At 40.1% G+C, this 20,116-nt stretch overlaps 1 long non-coding RNA gene across 1 annotated transcript in view; it reads right to left on the bottom strand.

The window, feature by feature from the left end:
* Window positions 1–20,116, bottom strand: part of LOC310882456 — a 31,624-nt gene that overhangs the window by 8,217 nt on the left and 3,291 nt on the right. The window contains exons 3-5 of the long non-coding RNA XR_014572977.1: window positions 11,694–11,789; window positions 10,949–11,032; window positions 2,514–10,181 (exon numbers count right to left, since the gene is read on the bottom strand). This is a non-coding gene — a long non-coding RNA (uncharacterized lncRNA). The remainder of the gene's footprint in view (window positions 1–2,513; window positions 10,182–10,948; window positions 11,033–11,693; window positions 11,790–20,116) is intronic.

Here is a 20,116-nt window from a genome sequence, read left to right as displayed (position 1 = left end):
TTTACCTTGGAGATGATGTTACTTGTAGCTGATTCTTTGATATATCACAGTTCAAGAGCAGATCACCTTATCTTTAGGAAGCTTCCATGGCTTGCCCTGTTATTTCAAGCAGGCCGTTTCTGCAATCAGTTGGCTGGAACAACCATGCCATTAGTAAAATATTTAGATGGTGTATGCTTCCAGAGCTAAAAGTCACATGTAATGAAGTTTGAGTACATGCACTGAGGGCAAGGCCAGCAAGGAACCCCAAAGCTTCACCATCTTGTTTCATCAAGCAATGTCACAATAGCAGGGGAAAAGAAGTTTCTGCGACTGCATATAGGAGGACACACATCTTACAAGTTATCGATTGAATAATTGATAAGTCCTGCAAGCAGCAATTACAGTGGAGAAGTGTGGATGTCAGGATTTGTCTGCTATATCTGGAAGGGCTGAAGCAGATGGGAGACTGAGTGTGACCCTGGGAAGTATGGGAACTGCTATAGGAGTCAATAAGTGCCCCATAATCCACTGACAAATACTTGCTATGTTTGTTTGGTTTTTAAATTTCAAAGAGTTTTGCTTAAAGAGTTGTACACCATTTATAAAATCTAACTCTTGGTTCAGCTTTTTTTTTTTTGTTTTTCCTCTTTAAAATAAACTCACTCCTTTGGAAAGCTTGAAAAGGAAGCTTGCTTTCATTCTAATTTGTTTTCTGTCTATTATGTATGAACGCTGGGCAGATTTAGCAGGGTTGCCCATGAAGACAGACAGACCTTCAGCTTTGATAATATTTTCCCTAGAGAAATATTTTTTGTCTTGAGAGGGAAGGAAAAAAAATAAAGGACTGTATATAAAGAACTGTGCAGCCTTTTCAAAGTTATTAGGAAACATGCCCAGTTGGTCAAATCAAATTCTGAGGATGCTAACCTTGGCAGTGTCCCTTTAAATTAATTTTGCAGTCTGGAAGCACACAAACAAAATGTTTTAACAAATTTCTTATCTGAACAAGAAGTAGTGGCAAAGCTGGAGTTTGCTGCCCTGCATGGCTCGTGCCGTGCTGGGGAAGAAGTCCGTGAGGGCTCTGCGCAGGGCCTGCCGGCTGCGCCCTCTGCCACCCACCCGCATCCCCCGGCCTGGGCGAGGAGGACAGAAGTGGGGCAGCTGGGAGGCTGGCGGTGAAAGCTCCTTTGCTTTATGACATTTGCTGGCAGCAGTGGCGTGTGAAACACAAACATGAGGCTCATTTCACCATGCTGGTGGGGTTCCCTCTGGCAGGGCGGACTGGGAGGGTGCTGAGGCTCTGCAGGCCACGGGTCCCCTCTCACAGGATGCCCCTCGGCCTCCAGGCCTCCATCCAGCAGCCCCGAGAGTCACTGCTGATGCCAGACTGAGCGGCCTTTGCACTGGAAAGGATCGGGAACCCAAGACCCTTCGGTAGTGGGGTGGTGATTTGCAGTTGGGGGCTGCCTGAGAGGGGCTGTCAGTGGGGAGATGGACAACAGAGAGGCAAGGGCAGGCTGCAGAGGCACAGCCACGTGGCCACTCGTCCCCTTCCTCGAGGACATGAATCTGCCTGTGGATTCTGTCCATGCCGATGTGCTCCTAAAAGGTGAATCTCTGTCCGGCTTCAGGATATTAGCTCATCTAACTGTGCAACCCAGCGAGGCACTACATAATATTCATGAGGGCATGCTAGCACTTTCAGAATATTTTTTTTAAAGACAAATCAGTATTTTAAATCTGTTTTTCAGGTTTTCAGAAAAAAATCTCAGCTACACATTTTTTCCTTTTTATTTCCCCCTCCCCCCCCCCTTTTTTTTTTAAATCTTAGGCATGAAAACACCTTTTCTCTCTTCTCTTGTAAATTTTTCTTTGGCTTTAAAAAAAGTACAGAGGGTAAAGGCTGTGCTGATGAGTCTTAGGAAGGTGGGCGGAAGGCAGGGGAAAAAAAATAAAAAAGTGATTTGTCTTTTGTGCTGCAGCACAGAAACTGCTGCCTGTAATACTGCAGCCAGGCATGCTTTGTATGGCCAAAAAGCAAAATAGTGGCATTGTTAAGTTGGATTGCTGAATTTCATTAGTGTTTTTTCCCCCCTCCTCCCTGCCCCCCCCCCTTTTTTTTTACTCAGAGGTAAAATCATGTTTTTACAGAAATAGGAAAAAACAGCCTTGTTTAACTATTTTTCAAGATTTTTTGTTGTTGTTGTTGTAGAAGCACAGAACAGCTTCTGCAAGAGGGAGATGCTGATTCTTCTTTGTTTGCTGTAACTCTCTGCTAAACTATATGCAGCTGTTGCATGTTTATTTTTTTCTTTTAAATTATTTATTGTTAACTAATACTAGGTCTTTTAAATAAATAGCACTCCTGGCACTAGTTGTGCAACCAAGGAAATCTTTAGGAAAATAGGAAAAAGATGACCAAAAAAAAATTAATAAAAAATAAAAGCACCCCACAGTCATTTCTTCATGGAAAAATTACCAGGACCACAGAAGTTGTTTAAAACAGAAATATGACATTCCACAAGACTCACCTGGTTTATTCTTTTACTCCAGGCTCTGAATTCAGATCAATTTCTTCCCAGCGCTCCGGCTATTTTCCAAAGTGAGCCTGAACCCACTGAAAAGCAAAACTTGAAACAAGAAAGTCCCCTCTAACTCATGGCATTGCTCACACTTTTGCAGCCAAATCAAGGAAAAAAAAATAGTTTCACCTGGTTTTGATTCTGAAATCAGGTGATCGTCATCTATTTTGGATGACTATAACTTTGAGGATTAGCTTTCCTTTAGACTTCGGGGATTTAAGTGGTTAAATGTCCACGTTGATCAGCCCCTGGCAGAGGGCTGTAATGAATGCCAATCTCTCCAAATCAAGTTTTACATAGCTCTCAATACAGCCTTCGAGAAAGAAAGGCAAAACAAAAGCTTAAAATTTAAATATTCCAAATACATTTTGTTACATTTTCTTCAACCTAATGCTGCCAAACAGTGAATCTAATTAACTGGACACAGGAGGGCCTTTATGAATGGAATGTAACATAACCATACAAAGTAATCTCGTTACATTGCAACAAGAGGTTAAATACCACTTCCTGCTATGTAGTAGCTGTTAAGTATAGTATTGATGAAAAATATGCTAATAACACCTCCTGAAAAGAATAGCTTAGTTCTTGTTCGCTAATCTCTGCAAGCTGTTTGGTAAGCTTCTTTTGTGCTATGGTTATATCACATGCACATCAAGCACAACTATTCTGTTATGTCTATCACCCTGTTCTAAACTGTGTGATTGTATTTTTTGTTTTTCCATAGGGAAGATTTACATCTGTATACACATAAATATAGATGCACACAAATAGCCAGCGTTTTGACCCACAACACCCTTCCTGCCCCCTTCTCTGCCTTCCTCTGCAGGAGCTCAGTATGCAAGGAGCTGCCAGATGCGCTGGTACCAGCTGCGGCACAGAGGGAAGACAAAGTTGGGAACAATGGCCTGGGTTTGGAACATAGTTTTTGCTGAAAATCCCCAAAATTTCACTTAGGGCTATGCTAGGATTTATTTTTTTCAGATTTATACAGAGAAGTGAGAATCTGTCCTTTCACCTGCAAGGCAACAGAAATCTGCTTATAAAGTATTGCTGTTTGCATCTGGGGGATAATTATTAGTCAAAGTTCACAGTTAAACCCGAAATTTTAACTTAGGAATAATGTCAGAAATGCTAACTGTTTTAACTCAGAGCAGCTGGATTGGATTTTCACAGTCACTGGACTGATTTGCAGCTGTATTAGTCTATCAGCATCTTTCATTAGGTGTCTCTCATGCAGGCAGGGACATCATGCTAAGCCCCTGTGTTCCTTCTGTGCATGGGCCCATCTTTATCTGGAGAGTAATGTTCTGTTTTCTTTTCTCCCTCTTCATTTCCATAAACAATATGCACAGTTCTCTGAGCCATTCAGTCTGCAAATAAAGGCAGAGGGCTAAGTAAATTTGCTTCACACCAATTATTTTTGTGAGGTCACTGAGTTAAGCATTAAAGAATACTGCTGTGGATGAGCACTTGGGAACAGTATGATTTGCGCTATGAACTGGACAAAAGCACTCAGTGCACAGCAGAATACGACATTTATTGGGAAGCTTTGTTCCACGAGCTAACAGAAGAATAATCCTTCTCTTTTAACAACTCCGAATTACTCATTTTACCACATAACCCAGCCGCACTGTAAGTCACTTTTGTAAGTCACAGCATAGAAAAGAAAGTGAAAGATGTGTGATTTCAGAAAAAAAAATAAAAATTGATTGCTCGGTTTAGTCGTAAGCTGTTTTGCTTCTATGCACAGCGTGAGGGTGAGTAGTCGTCAAATTATTGTGTTGTGTTTTTATGCAAATAAAATTACAGAAGGAAAGAACATTTTTAAATAATCAGAAGCCAAGTGAGGAGCCAAGAATCCAGCTGTTGCAAATTTGCATAGCTTTATTGTCACACTTCTTACAGCCGCTTGCACCAGCAAGAGTCTGGCCCTGGGTCTGACTGTTTACTATGTACGGCTGGCTTGTGAGCAGTAAGTAACTGTGACAAAATGCTCTGCACATGGGTAATTGCTGATGATTACATTTCAGACAAAGGACTCCAGCGTTAACAAAACAGCAAGGCAATATTTCCCCGATGGAAGAAAAATTATACTGCAGTTATATTGCTATTAATGGAAGAAGTGAGTCAAAGTCACTCTTCTGATTTTAAGATGTGAGGCCAGAATCAGACCCTGACATTTCAAGGGATTTCAAAAATCAAAGAGAAAAATATGATTGTGTCTGAAAAAAAAGAAAGATATTGGGCACATGCGAGAATCAATTGAAATTTGATCTGGAGTCACTGCAGGACTGCATACTTTATTGGCCCTCCTAGCAGATAGGAGTAAAAAGTAGTACCCATGCTGGCACCTTTAGTAAGACTAAGTTGCTTTATTTTTGGAAACTTTGTTCTCTTACCGTAGAACATAAGTGACTATTATGTGTACCAATAAAAGGAAGGCAATCAAATTACACACATTTGATTATTTAGTCAAAAATAGCTTGTACATTATACATCCAAATCCAAATAAAGCACGTGGCGTGCCTTTTGAAACCAGATGAAAAGCTGAATGTAACAATGGCCTGAAATCTCACTGCCCGGCTCTCGTTGTGCCTTGATTCCTGCCAGGACGGTACCCAAAGCCTGCTGAGAGGAGATGGCACTGCCTGGAAGGAGCAGAGGGAAGGCACGGGTCTGGTCCCCCTCGCCTCTCACCCCAGGGCTCCTGCTTGCTGGGGCTCTTCCTATCATGCTGCATCGTAATTGTCCCAGAGGGTGCAGAGCCACACACCAGAATCAGGCCATGAACCACCTCCTTTTTAGCTGGGGGGCTTGGAGCTGGCTACAAATCCCCTTTATAGCAGCTTTGGGTTCATTCTGCTCTTTCTTTCTCTTTTTTACTGTTGCCCACTCAGCAACTGGGGGTGGCATGCAGATATCTTCACCTGGCTGATCAGAATAGAGAATTTCTTGTCAGAGGCAGAACAGTGTTTGGAGCCTTTTCTCTTTTTTCCTTTCTTTCTTGGCAAGTCATTTCTTTATTTACCCATTGGCCAGTCACTGTATCAAGCTCTCCCGGGTGCTTTAGTTAACCTTCTAAATGACTTTTCCCTCTTCTTCAATATCATGCTTCAATTCTGTGTACGGGATGTTCATCGTATACCTGCGTTGTGCTGAGATCGTATGGCAAGGCATGCAATGGAAATATCACAGTGGAGGATACTGTTCGTTTTTTCTTTTTAAATATTGTATTGAAAGAGAATATATTGCAAATAAAAGCTGTCTTAAAGAGAGTTTTTAATCTTGCACTAGTTTAATGCCTTCCTTGTTTTTATTAACAATGCAGGTGATTATTGCTTTCTCAAAACAGGAAAAATTGCAGTACCTTAAGGCCTCATTGGGTCATCCCTTTGTTCAGACAGAGAGAGTATCACTTAATTAAAGTCAAACAGACAAACCTATCCCTCACCCATTTACAGTATTTAAGTTAGTAAGGGCTGAAGCAGATCAATACACGAGTCTGGTAAAAGATGTCATTTTGCCATTTACAGGAAGAGACAATACAATGAATGCAATATTTGCTCTTTTCTTGAGATGTCTGGGTGTCAACGATAACATCCAAGGTCTTTGCCTTTGTCACAAATATTTGATTGTCTTTTCAGCACCCTCAGTCAATAACAAACACCTCCGACACTCACTGGCTGCTGTCCATTTTCAAAAAAAAAAACAAAACAAAACAATGCCAAGAACCACACATCCATCTGCTTCAGAAACTTGTGAAACTCTTTGTTTCATTTTTTTCCCACTGTTCTGAATAACCCGTTTGTCCCGTATGTCAGTGAATTTTAGTTCCTTTACACTTTCCAGATCTGTGTGGACCAGTCTAATACAACTAGCGCTGACAAATAGACCACTGCCTCCAGATATTAAGCATGAGCAGTGTCTGAAAAAAAAATATTAAGAATTCTGTAAGTTGATTAGTGCCTGCTTGGAATTTTGTGCTATTTATTCAGTCCTGGGAATGAATGGTGAATTTTACTTGAGTCATCTTCCTAATCTCCAGTGCTGCAGATCTGAATGACCATGCAGCGCACGCATGACATTGCTGCTTTTAGGGAACACAGAGTGTAAACAGGTCAGAAATTAAAATAGCAAATTCCACAGTTATGACTCCAGTAAAAGTTATTCAGGCATTTAAATAATGGGACTTCCTACTCCCCAGATATCTTCCTTTCTGAAGAATTGTCTCAGGAAGGGATAGCATCAGGGATCATAAATTGTCTTTTGGCTTTTCAACACTTTACAGGCTCCCATGCATCGCCAACAATAGGACTGGGGAATGACTCTTAACAGCTCATTAAGGCTGTTTTTGCCAAATGCAAATAATAAAAAGGCCTCTTAAGAGGCTGTCTCATTTTTATTCAGAAAAGCCTACTACAGAATATAAAAAGATGCCATAAAATGGAAATGCAATAGAAGACCCAGTGTAGTTATCTTTGGTGTCCTTTGAAAGATTTCCAGGCTAACTTCAAATCTCATGGGCGTTTCTGGATGGATAGCTGAATGATTTTGCTATGTGAATAAGATGGTTAATTCAGAAGGGCACTTAAATAAAATAAAAAGAATAAGATACTGTGTTGGGAATGCATGGATTTCTGAAGAGTAAGGGGAGTGAAATAAATAGGAATGAGAATTTAGTGGACTTGCATCACATTTGCCACAATTTTTTTAATATTAGTTCCCAATTCATTCCCCTTCTTTGGTCTTACTGTAGGTCTGACTCTTGAGTACTTTTGCCCTTCCCACAGACAAAGAAAACACATCTCGGCTATGCCTGAAATGCAGTTTGGTGTCCTCAGACAAGAAATTTTCTTCCCATTTATGATAAGTGCTGGACTAGATTAGCACAAGCAATGGCGAGAGCAGAACTTCAGAGCATCGCTGGAGTGTCAAGGCCATTGCCCCCTCCAGCCACACCACCTCAGTGCCCCCACTGTACCGATATTGCTGGGGAGGCTCACTCCCAGGTATCCCCCCACAGCCTTCAGGATCACCAGATCAGGTACGATCCCTGCAATCATGTCCCGGGGGGTACTGGTACCCCAGCTGACAGTGGAAAGAGAAACACGTGCTGAGACCTGACAATTTCAGCTCTGATGTTTCTTTCTTTTCCTTCCCAGGCAGATGCAGGATTCTGGCTTGATTAGTCTATCATGATAGCACCCAATTTACACAGGTTTAAACACCTAAAGCATTCCTCAGTTTTGCTGGGAGTGTGGGGGGCTTGAAAGCTCATTACTTTTTAAAGTCAGATCTGCAGGTAGTCTATGGTAGGAACCACAATAATATCTGAAGATTGCACTGGAGTCTGCTTTACTCTCTAGTTTGTATGGACAGAAGTTTTGGATTCCTATAGATAAATCCCAGTCCACGTAGGCACCAAAGTCACAGCTTGAATAAGTCCACTGACTTTGACTGAGTAAAAAAATTACTCCAGCACAGCTCTAGAATAACTCGATGAAAAACTAACAGAATGATGACAATTTATATCAGCTGATGTTGAGTCCAATTGACTTACATGAGTGTCTAATATTGATGTATTCATATGAGATTTAGGTTTACTTCTTTCCCTCCAAAAATATTTTTCTTATAAAGTGGGTTGGAAAAAAACATTTCTCATAAGCTGAGCATTTGCTTAAATCTGCATTGTTTGAATACCACTAGGTATTCCTTATTTTATTATCATCATTGTTATTTATTGTGTAACAACACTAGAAATTCCTCCAGTGAGAATCGAGCTGTCCATGTGGGAAACAACTCTGTTATGAGAAGTCCCCCAGAAACATACTGGAGATCACCACGTGGAGCCTGGAGTCTGCAGAATTAAGACTCTTAATAAATTTGTGGTACTCTCTTAAATCAAGGTTATGAATAACATGAAGATCACACTCGGTAACTTCCCTTGAGGAAGGATTGAAAAAGAAACAAAATAAATAAAATCCCCTGGGTCTGCAAAACCGTGTGATCCATCTCTGGGCATCACTTCGGCCAGTGCTGACCCATATTATTTCCTACATCAGTTTCCTCAGTGCTTACCTTCATACAACCTGAGCTAGTAGGATCAAATCTCCTGGTCTGAGGTTCCTGATAAGTACTGGGAGGAAAAAATAAATAAATAAAAGAATAAGAAAGAGAAAGAATATCATTAGCTTTGGCCTTTTTTCCTCTGCTGTAAAACTAGAGGGGTCATTTCTGGCTCTGTCCAATGCAGTTGCTGATGTTATGCCACACGCAAGCTTACATTGTGATTTATTGCAGTTTTCACTACCTTGGCCTTTCAGAGTGGAAGGAATGGGCAGACTTGGGTTTTTTTAAAATGCAAATGAACCAGAACCTTGAGGGGCCTTGGACTATTTTCCTAGCTTCCTGATAGCCCATAAAATGTGCCTCTAATATTTTGTTATGATGTGAGACCCCCAAGAAGCAGCATAATGAAAAATGGTGCTGAGTTCCTAAACACAGGAATCAAAAACATCTTCATGGTCTCGGGAAGCCTGCTTCCCGATAAGTTAACTTTTCCTGAGACTGCAGTCTGCTCCCCAGGTCCCCCACCCTCCCACGTTTAAAGATCACATTGATTTGATAGTGGTTCATTGGCACTATGCCCTATAAAAAAAAAGACAGTAGGGTTAAATTGTGAATAGCCCTTAGTTTTGAAAAACTGCTGAGCTCCACCATATGGACTGCTATATGGCAAGGAATATGCTTTATTGGCATTGCTTGGAGGTTTACAAGCAATCTTCTTGAAGTTTTAATGGTTGCTTGGGTGATTTATCCTGTCTTGAGAGTCAGTGCTGTTAGGAGGCACCCAATTCTTGAGCTCTTGCTTTCCTTTATTATGAAAACCTTTAATCTTTCCTACATGTACCATAAATAACCTCATTATGGCCACACAGAGAAAATGTAACAGTTCCCATGTAAGTTTTGACTTTTTACTTAACACTTTTATGAGCTACTTTAACTTCACAAGGGGGGTACTTAATATACAGCAGCAGAAATTTGAGGGGTGAAGAGGAAGACCAAGAATGAAAGTGTCACGCACAATTTTAACTCCAGTGTCATTTTTCTCAGACAGGATTACTGACATGAAGACAGGCAGCCTTTGCTTCCTTGAAGTTCTCAAGGACATCTCATACTGCTTCTTCCAGTGAGTGCTTCACAGCACTTGGCAACCCAATATCTGGTATCCCAACCTAATTTTCTCCCCCAACACACTACTTAAATCTATTCTGCTCCAAGGTATTTTCATGGAAAGAAATATTGGATATCTTTGGAGAGTGGGATAGATAGCACTGATAGAGTTAAACTGGACAGAAATTTTGAGGTTCACACCATGAATAACAATTAATTCAAGTTATCAGATGCATGTATTTAAGACAAAACTCACAAAAAATGTTGAGCATACAGGAGAAAGGAAAATCATGATAACCATGGTAGCTCTCCCCAGCTATATCACCCTTATGATAAGTATAATCATTTAAAGAAGCGTCCTCAAACCCGATGAATACCCCAAACCTCTATGACTCTGTATCAGATTTGTCTTGGTCCAGATGTACTCTTCCCCTCTTTGTGTACCTGTAAAATGCAGATGGAAACATTTACTTCTCTTTGTGAAGCTTTGTGAGATCTATAGAGAGAAAAGGACTGTATTAATGGTCAGTGCTAATACTTCTATTTCTTCTTTAGCTTTAGCAGTTCTGCCTAAAGGGATTTTCTTTAACAAAACCTAGTTTTGGGTGAAGGAGTTAGTCTTTGCGTCTATGGGGGATGTAGATCACCACACCCATGGGTGGAAAGCATGAGACGAATCTCAGATAAGGAGGGAACAATTAGAGAATTCAGAGTGATGTTTCATGCAAAACGACATTCAAATTAGCATAAAACAGCCAAACATATAACTTGAGATGGAAGGATCTGTAATTGAAGCAAAGCTCTAAGTGCTTCTCTTGAGCTAATTGCCATCTCAAAGATTGTTTTAAAAGAGAGAGGGAGAGAGAGAAAAGGACTGGAGGGCAAATTACAACTTTGGAGTAGGGATGGACTAAAGTTAGAGGATGCATGTGAGAGTTATGCAGGGAATTTGCAAAGGGTTGGGCAGTGTTTTATGGAACATTTGCCCTTAAGTTTTAAAAATGTCCTTGGTTGTGTAAGGGGGATGGGGATTGCAGAGTAGGAAATACCTCTCTTTTTTTTTGATAAAGGACATTCAATTTGAATTTAAATAGAATGTAAAAGGTAGAATAATAATAGACCATCGTTTACTTACTCTCACAGTAATCCTTATGCCACAGGTGAGGACTAAAGCCAACTCCCCAGTTCCACATTCAACATTACACATTTACCTGGGAGATTTTCACTATTGTCCGGAGTTCAGCTGTTGCTCTCAGCCAGGAGCAGGAGCCCATACCTGACAGACCAGTGGCAAACTGGCAAAAATAACATTACTGTAAAAACACTTCAGATAATCAGAACTAGATTAATTGGCAGCAGCTCACATGTTCTGGAAACACTTTAGTACAGAACGTAAAGGGTGATACTTTATCACCAATAAAATGTCCTGTTAAAACCTAATAATAAATGTATACATATTGCTGAAGCTTCCAGAGGTTCAGACTATTAGCCCAATCCATCAGTTTTTTGTCCTACTGTGTTATCTTATTCAGGGATTGCAACTAATTGGAAAATGAAACACTTTTTTGTTATAATTATTTCCAGCATCTAACACAGTTTAAATGTGGGATGAGAGTACCCGTGTGCTGCTACAGTATGGAATAAACACCTGTTATTAAACTGGGATTTTAGTTGCAATTTACAGTATCAAGAAAAGTGTAAGTAACTGTTTTTCACCTCTGTAAGGTCTATGAATGTAAAATGGATGTGATGTCAGTAGTAATTTTATTATTTTGTCTTCTTGTTCAGCAATTCTGGTAAATGAACTTCCATTAACAACACAAATGCACTGACAAGATAGCAAGTCTGTGTGCATTTAGCAAAGCTGGAAAGAGTTTCCCTTGGAAGAATTATGAGTGCACACAATCCCTTCCAGTGAAGCTCAGAAGTGAAACACAGCTAGAATTTATTCCTCACCTTAATTTTGGCTTCTTTGTGTATTCACAGAGAAGGAATGGTCCTCCAACACAGTGCACAAAATGAACTTGATTTGTACTTACAGAGAAATAGTTTCTGTTGGAAAAAAAAAAAGAGGAAGGATTCCATAAGTCTAGGACTGCCTGCTATATCTATAGAAAAGACTTTGCAGAGAAGCAACATTGGTCCTGCGGGGCACACGGAACTCTTACACTCTGGTGGGCTTCAGAAGCAGCCATAGGGGCTGGGGAGGCAGAGATGGCTCTGTGGGTACCACAGTGGCTGTTTTTAGGGGCCAACCCCCAGGTGCTCTGCATCTCCTGCAGCGGGAGGTGGGGACCTGGCCCTGGTTGTGCCGTTAGCAGTACCAGGGGAGCAGCTGGGACTCCCCCTGCTTCTGGGTCATGCGTGAGGAACGCAATCTGATCTCCATTGTGGGACACCACTCAGACATCCAAACATGTCTTCTTCCCCCGTCCATGTGCTGTGCAGATGGGTGCACTGTGTTGATGAGGCAGTTTCAATTCTCCTGGCTAAAATTCTTAATGAAAACGGCATACGTTCTCAGACAGAATGTAGTCTTCAGAGCTCATTTGCTCAAATAAACACAGATTAAACAAATTAGGAATATATAATCAGATATTTTCAGATACTATCAACACAGTTATCAATTTTAACAAGCTGATCTGACAGACAAATTGGTGATATCTCTCCTACAGTCAATTTTCCCTTTTTGGGTCTCATCATCAGGTCCACCCATGGGTGCTGGTTGAGGCTGCACAATCCTGAAGAACTGTTTCCTTTAGCTCAGCACAATATTCTCATAAGTCTGTGGCTATTTCCCAATTTTGAAGATGGTGTGGGGAGGGGATTGGGAGCTGATGATAACGGGATGGAGGAGATTAGGCAGCTAAGCCATCCATTTTAGTTCCAGTGATCAAATTTCACAGCCTTTATCTGAAGCACTGACTAGCTAACTTTTCAAGTGAGGGTAAAATGAGGGAGTGCAGCTATAACCAATAACTTAATGCATGTTGATTGACACCAAAGAATTGTCATCTATCCAGAGGTGCCTGTGTCGCCGTGCTGGTATATGTGCTTGAGCTTGAGAGTTTGATCTTGTAAATGCTTATTCTTGTTAACTGTAGAATTACTTATAGCAGAAAGTTCTGCTCCCAGTTGTGATTGCAGTCATGGTACTCACAATAAATATCACAGCACAAAGATGAGGTTTATAAAAATCAGTGTAGATATCAGGGAGCAGATTCTGCTCTTAGGCAAACAAAATGCTTAAGGATCGAATAGCAAATGCTAGATTGGACCATTAGGTAGAAATTTCTTATCAAGAGGGGAAAAAAAATAATCAGGAGAATTAAAAGCCAGTGTTGCCCAGACATTTTACAAGGAATTGTAAATGCTTAATACCATGGGTGCCAAATGCTATGAGATACAATTAACTGTTATTAAGCTTTTTATGATAAAAGAGAACTTTCTCTCACAAATAGTTTTTAACTAGCAGTTTTACTTGTTTATCCTCAGAAAGAAAAACCTTTACATGTTTTATTTAAAACTAAAAATGCAGTGTTATACATATTAACATTCTGTGAAAGCTCCCAAGAGTTTTCCAGACCTCCCATAGGTACCCTGAGGGGAAAATCAGAACCACATATGGGGAAGTGTGGGGGTGAGAAGAGAAAGAAAAGTTAGTTCCACGTGGATTTTAATGCATCGGATCTCAGGAGGCATGAAAGAAAACACAAAAATTGGGCATTTTACAGGGGGAACACTGTATTGATTTGCGATCTTTATATCAGAGGGAGCTCAATTAATCTGATTTTAGTTGACTGATAATACATCCCTACCTTTCAAAACCGGTAGCAACTACCATAGCAACAAAGTATAAATAAATGTACATAGCAAAATCCACCATAACAAAAGATAATGATGTATATTGTTAAAAATGGAAAATACTGTAGTTTAGGTCCCAAAAGCTTCAGAAGTGCTCACAGCAGTATTTCTGTTACAGGAAAGACTTGAGGTCAGTTTTAAATACAGATGGTGATTTAAGAGTTTTGATCTTTGTTGTTATTTTACTCTAATGATTACATGCTCTATAAACAGAACTAGACAAGTCATGTTTCTTGTGAACTGCTGAAGTAATAAATGTGTTATTTAAATTAACCCTGTAGGGCTGGCTATATGAAGGTGAAATGAAAAGACAGAGAGGAAAGGTGAGAATTTTGTAAAAAACATATGAAAACTACAAATCTCTCTGACTTTGCTGTCATGGGATCAGAAACTCAGGTGTACAGACAGTATTGAAGCTGCCAATTCTTTGACTCCACAGAAGTAGAACTAATGGCTTTTCTCCAAGTGTTTGAATGGTCACTGTCATGATGTTTGCCTAGCTGAGAATCCTCCAGTGTTGCCATTGGTATTTGTAACCTGGAAACCTCTTTTTGTTTGCACATACAGTAATATATGTGTGTGTTCTGGAATTCTTTTGGCTAGTTTGACACCAGAGGATAAATAATAGGGCACCATATTAGATTTAAGAGTCAGCTGTCAGCCCATAATGAACAAAGACATTCAGAGGATTATAGATGTATTGCATTGTGCTAAAACTTGGTGCAAAACTGCTACGACTAGAGCAAATATATTTTGTACGACTCTGTACGACTAGACCTTTTATACATATTTAAATACAGAAAGAAATAATTTTCAAGTGGGATTATGATAATCAATTTCCATTGTTTTGCTATTTCAGAAAAAAAAATCACGCCCAAAACAAAAACAAACATACAGGAAAAACAAACAAACAAACAAAAAAACCCCATGAGAACAGTTCCTTAAAATTTCTGCACAGTTTGTTGTAAAGAAATGATGCAACGGTTTGGGCTCCAGGGCCACCTCAGCCCTGCAGAAGGGCAGCAGAAGACGCCTCCCCAACAACTTCCCCTTCTCCAGGTGACCCTGGCGCACACGTACAGAGACTCTCACCCAGCAAAGTGTGGGACCGCACACAGCATGTGACCATTACATTGCCGCAGCAAAGGCACCTGCTCACCAGAACATGACTGAGACCTTCCTTACTCTTTTCTCAAAAAGGAATTTCAAGAGCAGGAATGTTTTCTTATCAACAGCAGCCACTTTCAGACAGGCAGCCTCATGACTGCTGGATCAGATAAAGTAGCTATGGAATTTATAGTGTCCCCATTACTCAGTATCTGACTATGATATGTCACAACATCACACTGACATTGGGAAACATTATAATCTGTGCATTTCCCCGTATAAAGGGTGAAACTGGGGCAAGCAAGGAGAGAACAGGTAGTTTGCTCAAAGTTGCCCAGGAAATTGTCAGTCCTCAGCCAACATCCCACTCACTGCGCAGCTCTTCCTCTCTAAACCGATGCCTGTGAGATTTTCATTAATGATGGTGTCTAGTGAGCTGTGTAGAGTACATGGAAATGTTATATCTGATGGACAAATTGCTGCTAGAAGTCCACAGAAGGCTCCCACTGTCCCTTACGCACACCATGCATGTTCCTTATGGAACCTGCGCCCAACGACTCCTCCCACGCAGTGGTGAGCAAATCATGGATTTTAACAGCACATTTGGTATCAACACACCCATGCAGACTGAGAGGTAGACTATGCCTTCCTGCTCAGCTGTCAATAATCTGCTGTTTGTGTTTTATACAGCTGGAAGAGTCAGTCGTGGGCTGGACCTGCCTATCATCACAGCTGAAGTCATCGCACTGGGAGACTCAGTGCAGGATTTCAAAAGTGTAAGTGTGGTGGATAAAGAGCCAAAAGGCATGAGGTGGGGTAAAGGCAGCCGTACTGCTGTAACTGATAGAAAATGTCGCTCTTATATGAAACTTATATGTCTCCTTTTAAAGAAGTAATCAATAAATCTTTCTTCAGGGACCGATGTAACTCATAGACACAAACTGACATGCTGACGATGGAGAGGCCTCCCGACCTAACTGAACTTCCTTGCTTTTGCTAGCAAGAATTAGAAGGTTCCCTCTGCGCTCCTTTGTACACCGGTCCTACCTGCAGTGTTGTATCTGTGATTTGTTGCAGATAGGTTTCTACCAGTTCCTTTTTCAGGGTGCACTGAGCACTTTCTCTTTTTGGTTACTGCATGACCACAATAACGGCCTACAGTACGCTGACGAGCAGTTGAGCCTGAGAAGAGTGAGGAGCTCTTTGAATTAACCCCAGCGCTTTGTGCTCAGAGAGAGATGTTATCTGTTGCTCAGCAAAAGTCATTTTTGTGCAAGACGAAGAGATAAGACATGAAAAACATTAGACATTTATTTCCATTTCTTGTTTTCATGTGTACATTGGTTTAAACAGCATTATAGTGCAATTTCTTAAGATGCATTATGAAAGACATACAGTCATACTCAGGTAGTAAATTAGAAATTAATAGGCTCTTCCAACTAAACAGAAATATTTTTTATTCTAGCAAAAACTCTCAGATAAGTAAGTACTTGTGGGCATCCAAAGAAAATATAACTATTGAATCAATATACCTGTCATTTTTTAGTAGTCAAAACCAAACCACACAGAGGAGGAAACACATGTAATATGGATTATATGATCATTTGGCTAAAAAATGAAAAAAAAAATAGTCCCAATTTATTCTCTATGTGAACAAGCAAACAAAAAAAGGCTTTTAATTCAACAGGGTTGCTTCTGACATGAAGCTGTATTCAATGCAAGCGTATCAGAGCCCAACATTTGGTTATTTCAAGACACACACTCAGTGTTGGTGGCTTTCAGTGAAGACTACTGAGAAACTATGAAACCAAACCCAAACCTACCTGCTGACAAATGATCCATGAGCACATTTCCCACTTCCTCATTCTGTCTGCACTTCCAATGTACTTAACAACTGCAAGACTTGTACCAGGACTGAAGTTCATGTACAAACTGTTAAGTTACAAGCTTTAATCTAAATGATACATAATATAGTATAAAAATTACATTAAAATAATTTTATGGCAGTCTGCTCTTGATACCACATGCGGAAACAGAGAAAAAGCACCACATGTTAAGCTGATGTAACCGTGCTAACTTCACAGAAAAACCCTTCAAGTGAGCAGCAGACAGAGGAAGTCCAAGGGAAGCTTCGCTTCCAGTGCAACAGAAGCCCTTTCTGATCATTTGTCAGTGTGATATGCTTGGGTTAGTACCAATTCACCAAGGTTCTTAAGCTAAGAAATTACTTACATGCTTTAAATGAAGGACACAGAGCTGAAGTACAAATGCTATATTAGAATATATTGTCCTTTGAGTCAGGAGATGTTTTGGCACTGGATTAACACCAAGAGCACAGATTCAAAAAAAAGTTGTGAAGAAATCCACAGAATTCTAGATGGGGCAGAGATTTCACATAGGTTTTTACCTGCGCTAATACCTGAAATTTCCTGCCTTTCTGGAGTACTAGGAATATGAATTTTTTTTATTTTTTTTTTAGATTAAAAATAGTATTTATTTAATATGGAAAATATATTGCAGGAGGCACGTGTTGATACATACTTAAAATGCTGTGTTACTGTGACACTTTATGAACTATGAATACTGAGATTTTCAGGCCACATTAAATCTGAAGCTGATGTGCTTTGCAACAATTTGTATAACTTCACCACAGATCTTTTCTTCAGAAAGAGGGGGCAAGCAGCCCCCCCATTATTTTTTGTTCCTTTTCTCTTCTTTTTGTCTTTTTTTCTTTCTTTTTTTTTTTTTTAAACCAAGGATTATATTTATTTGATTAAAAAAAAATATAACCCCCCATAAAACTTATGAATTCTCTCTTTGTTCCAGATGATTGTAACACTTCTGAATTAGGTAAACCATTTGGTGTGTGCTTGCGAGACCATAGAATGAATTTTATTACAGCTACAAAACAGATTTTCAGAAGTCGCTTAGTAACTGAGAGCAGATGAAAGGGGAACCAGCTGAGATCTGTGCACTGCAAATTGTTTCCCCATGATTAAACTATTTCATCCTCCGGGCTAACATCTCTGTACTTGTTTGGCAACAAGTGATAATGTTAGTGATAAAAGTCTCTCCTGGATGATCAGGGAAGGACGATAACAGTTATTATTACCTTTCTTGTGGTTAGTACATATTTCTTTTACAGACATTTTGCCAAATGCAATGAAATACGAGGGATTCAAATAAAATAATAATTAAAAAGAGTAACATTGTCATATTGCAGAATGTTGTGATATGTTGCTAGAATTTTGCCTTGGGAAGAATGCAGAGAACACTCTTATTAGCACATGAAGAGCACAGTATGTGGCTGTGTTCCACTTTGGCCAAACTTTTTTTGGTTTAATAATCACATTTTTGGTTCAGTTGTGAATAACCAATATGGATTATTGCTATGGATTAGTAGTTATGATAAACTTAACTGTACTATTCACAGAAAAACATATAGATAGCCACTGAATTTATAACTGACTTCTTTTCAGAGTGAGAAAGAAATACTATTTATCCTCCAAGCTTTTTTTTTTTTTTTTTAAAAAAAAGAACAAATTATGTCCATTACTTTGCTTATCTGTTTTTATTATTATTATTTTTTTAATACTCATTTTATAATGTTACATTTTGGACAAAATATCTCTAACTTATGGCCACCGGTTTCAAAGGTGAATCAAACACAAATTATGCACTTATATTTTTTTCACGTTAGTGGGAATGCTGAGCATTCAGTGTCTTTGAAAACCAAGTTACATTTTTAGGTGTTGTAAGCCTGAGTTCTGAATGGTGCTTAAAATAAACTTTGAGCTGATGTTTACAAGCATTCCTGAATAAAGGCTTAATTATCAATTCAGATGCTAGTTTCCAGACATCTAAATTTACAGTTTTGGCTTAATTTGTGTGTGTGTGTGAGAAAACTTGTGGAAACATTTGAAATCATGAGTTTAAAGAAATACGGATAAACCAAAAGAAATGTTTCTGAGCCATTTAAAGCTGGATGGAGATTAAAAAAAAAAAAATCACAGGAAACTGATACCAACATACAATCATTACTACAGGAATCCGAGCACTTGGACTCTCAAACGCAGCGGCGCTGCTTGACATAAAGACACCCATTATTTCAGCATGCATCTGTAAATGCGTGCTAGTGTGTGCCGAGGCACCTAGGAAGCCGCTTCCTAGGTAGGGAAGATTTATATGCAGCCTATTCAATACCAGAACTTTTGCTACTAAATGGTTTTCAAATACAGTTCATTTTCATGCCATGATCTCTAATGAAAAGTGCCTGCTGAGTGCAGTACAAACCATTTGGTGCCCCAGTGTCAGGGGAGGAAAAGAACAACATTCAGTAAAACTGAAGGTTTTTATTATCACGTCGTAAATGAACAAATGGCATCTGTCAATACAAAGGGACTCATAGGGGGTATAGAAAGGAAGCTTAGTTATTACACTCAGGGTGTGCTGCTGAAGTGACAAACTGGAGTTTTATTAACATGCCAGTTATAGATCTCTTCCTCCCCCACCACCCCGACCATTTTCTTTTACCTCCTTCAATTTGGTACATACCAGAACTGCTGTAAAATGAGCTTTGCTCAGACAGTGCTCGCCATTTAATGCTGGAAGTTGCAATCAATGCTACCAGTAATTAAAAAGTGGGGGCCTCTGTATTCACAATGAAAACCCGACCCCAAAGTCGCCCTTCATTTGGAGAACATCACCATACAGGATCAGGCGGCGAGCCTCTTTAACCACTAATCCCATCACAGTTTTCATATTTAGGCAATAAACATCTTTCACTGCACTGATAAATGACAAAGGTGTTTATGAGCTTCAGGAAATGTTTATACCAAATGTATAAAAACCAGAGATGGGATTGTTCACGCTCGCGGGGAACTAGGTTTGCACCGAGCCTGCAGGAGAGGCAGGGGTGCAAGGAAAAGGAGGCTCAGGGGGAGGGAACCTCCAAAATGATTTTTACTGGAAGATATTAAGCTGCTTTTCTCATAAAACAGTTTAGTGGCCCTGAGAAGGTGTGGCTGCAAGCTGGCAACTGCCGGTGAGGCAGAGCCCCAAGGAGAGCCGGGGAAGCCCTGGGGACCCCCTGCTCCCTGCCTGGCGGAGGAAATGGGGCTGGAAGTGCCCCCCCCCGTGCCCCGCCGGGGAGCCGAGCCCTGCTGCAGGTTCACAGCGGGAGCGTTTCTGTCACAGAAAAGGGAAAAGCTGGTGTTCCTCTTTGGGAAAATTGTACAATTAGACCTACAGTATGCTGAAAAGAGCTTAGCAGGCCAGATCTAAATCATGTTAGCAACCATGCAAATACAGGACATTGGGCATTTTTAATGGAAACAAGAAAATCCCAGAATTGCTTATGTGCTTTACCAACTTTTGCAACTGCAAGGATGAGTTTGTATTTTATTATT

This window comes from Anser anser, assembly GCF_964211835.1.
Source record: "Anser anser genome assembly, chromosome: 16".
NCBI classification, from domain to species: domain Eukaryota; kingdom Metazoa; phylum Chordata; class Aves; order Anseriformes; family Anatidae; genus Anser; species Anser anser.
Note: the sequence above shows the minus strand (reverse complement) of the source record. Positions and strands in the feature narration are given on the sequence as shown.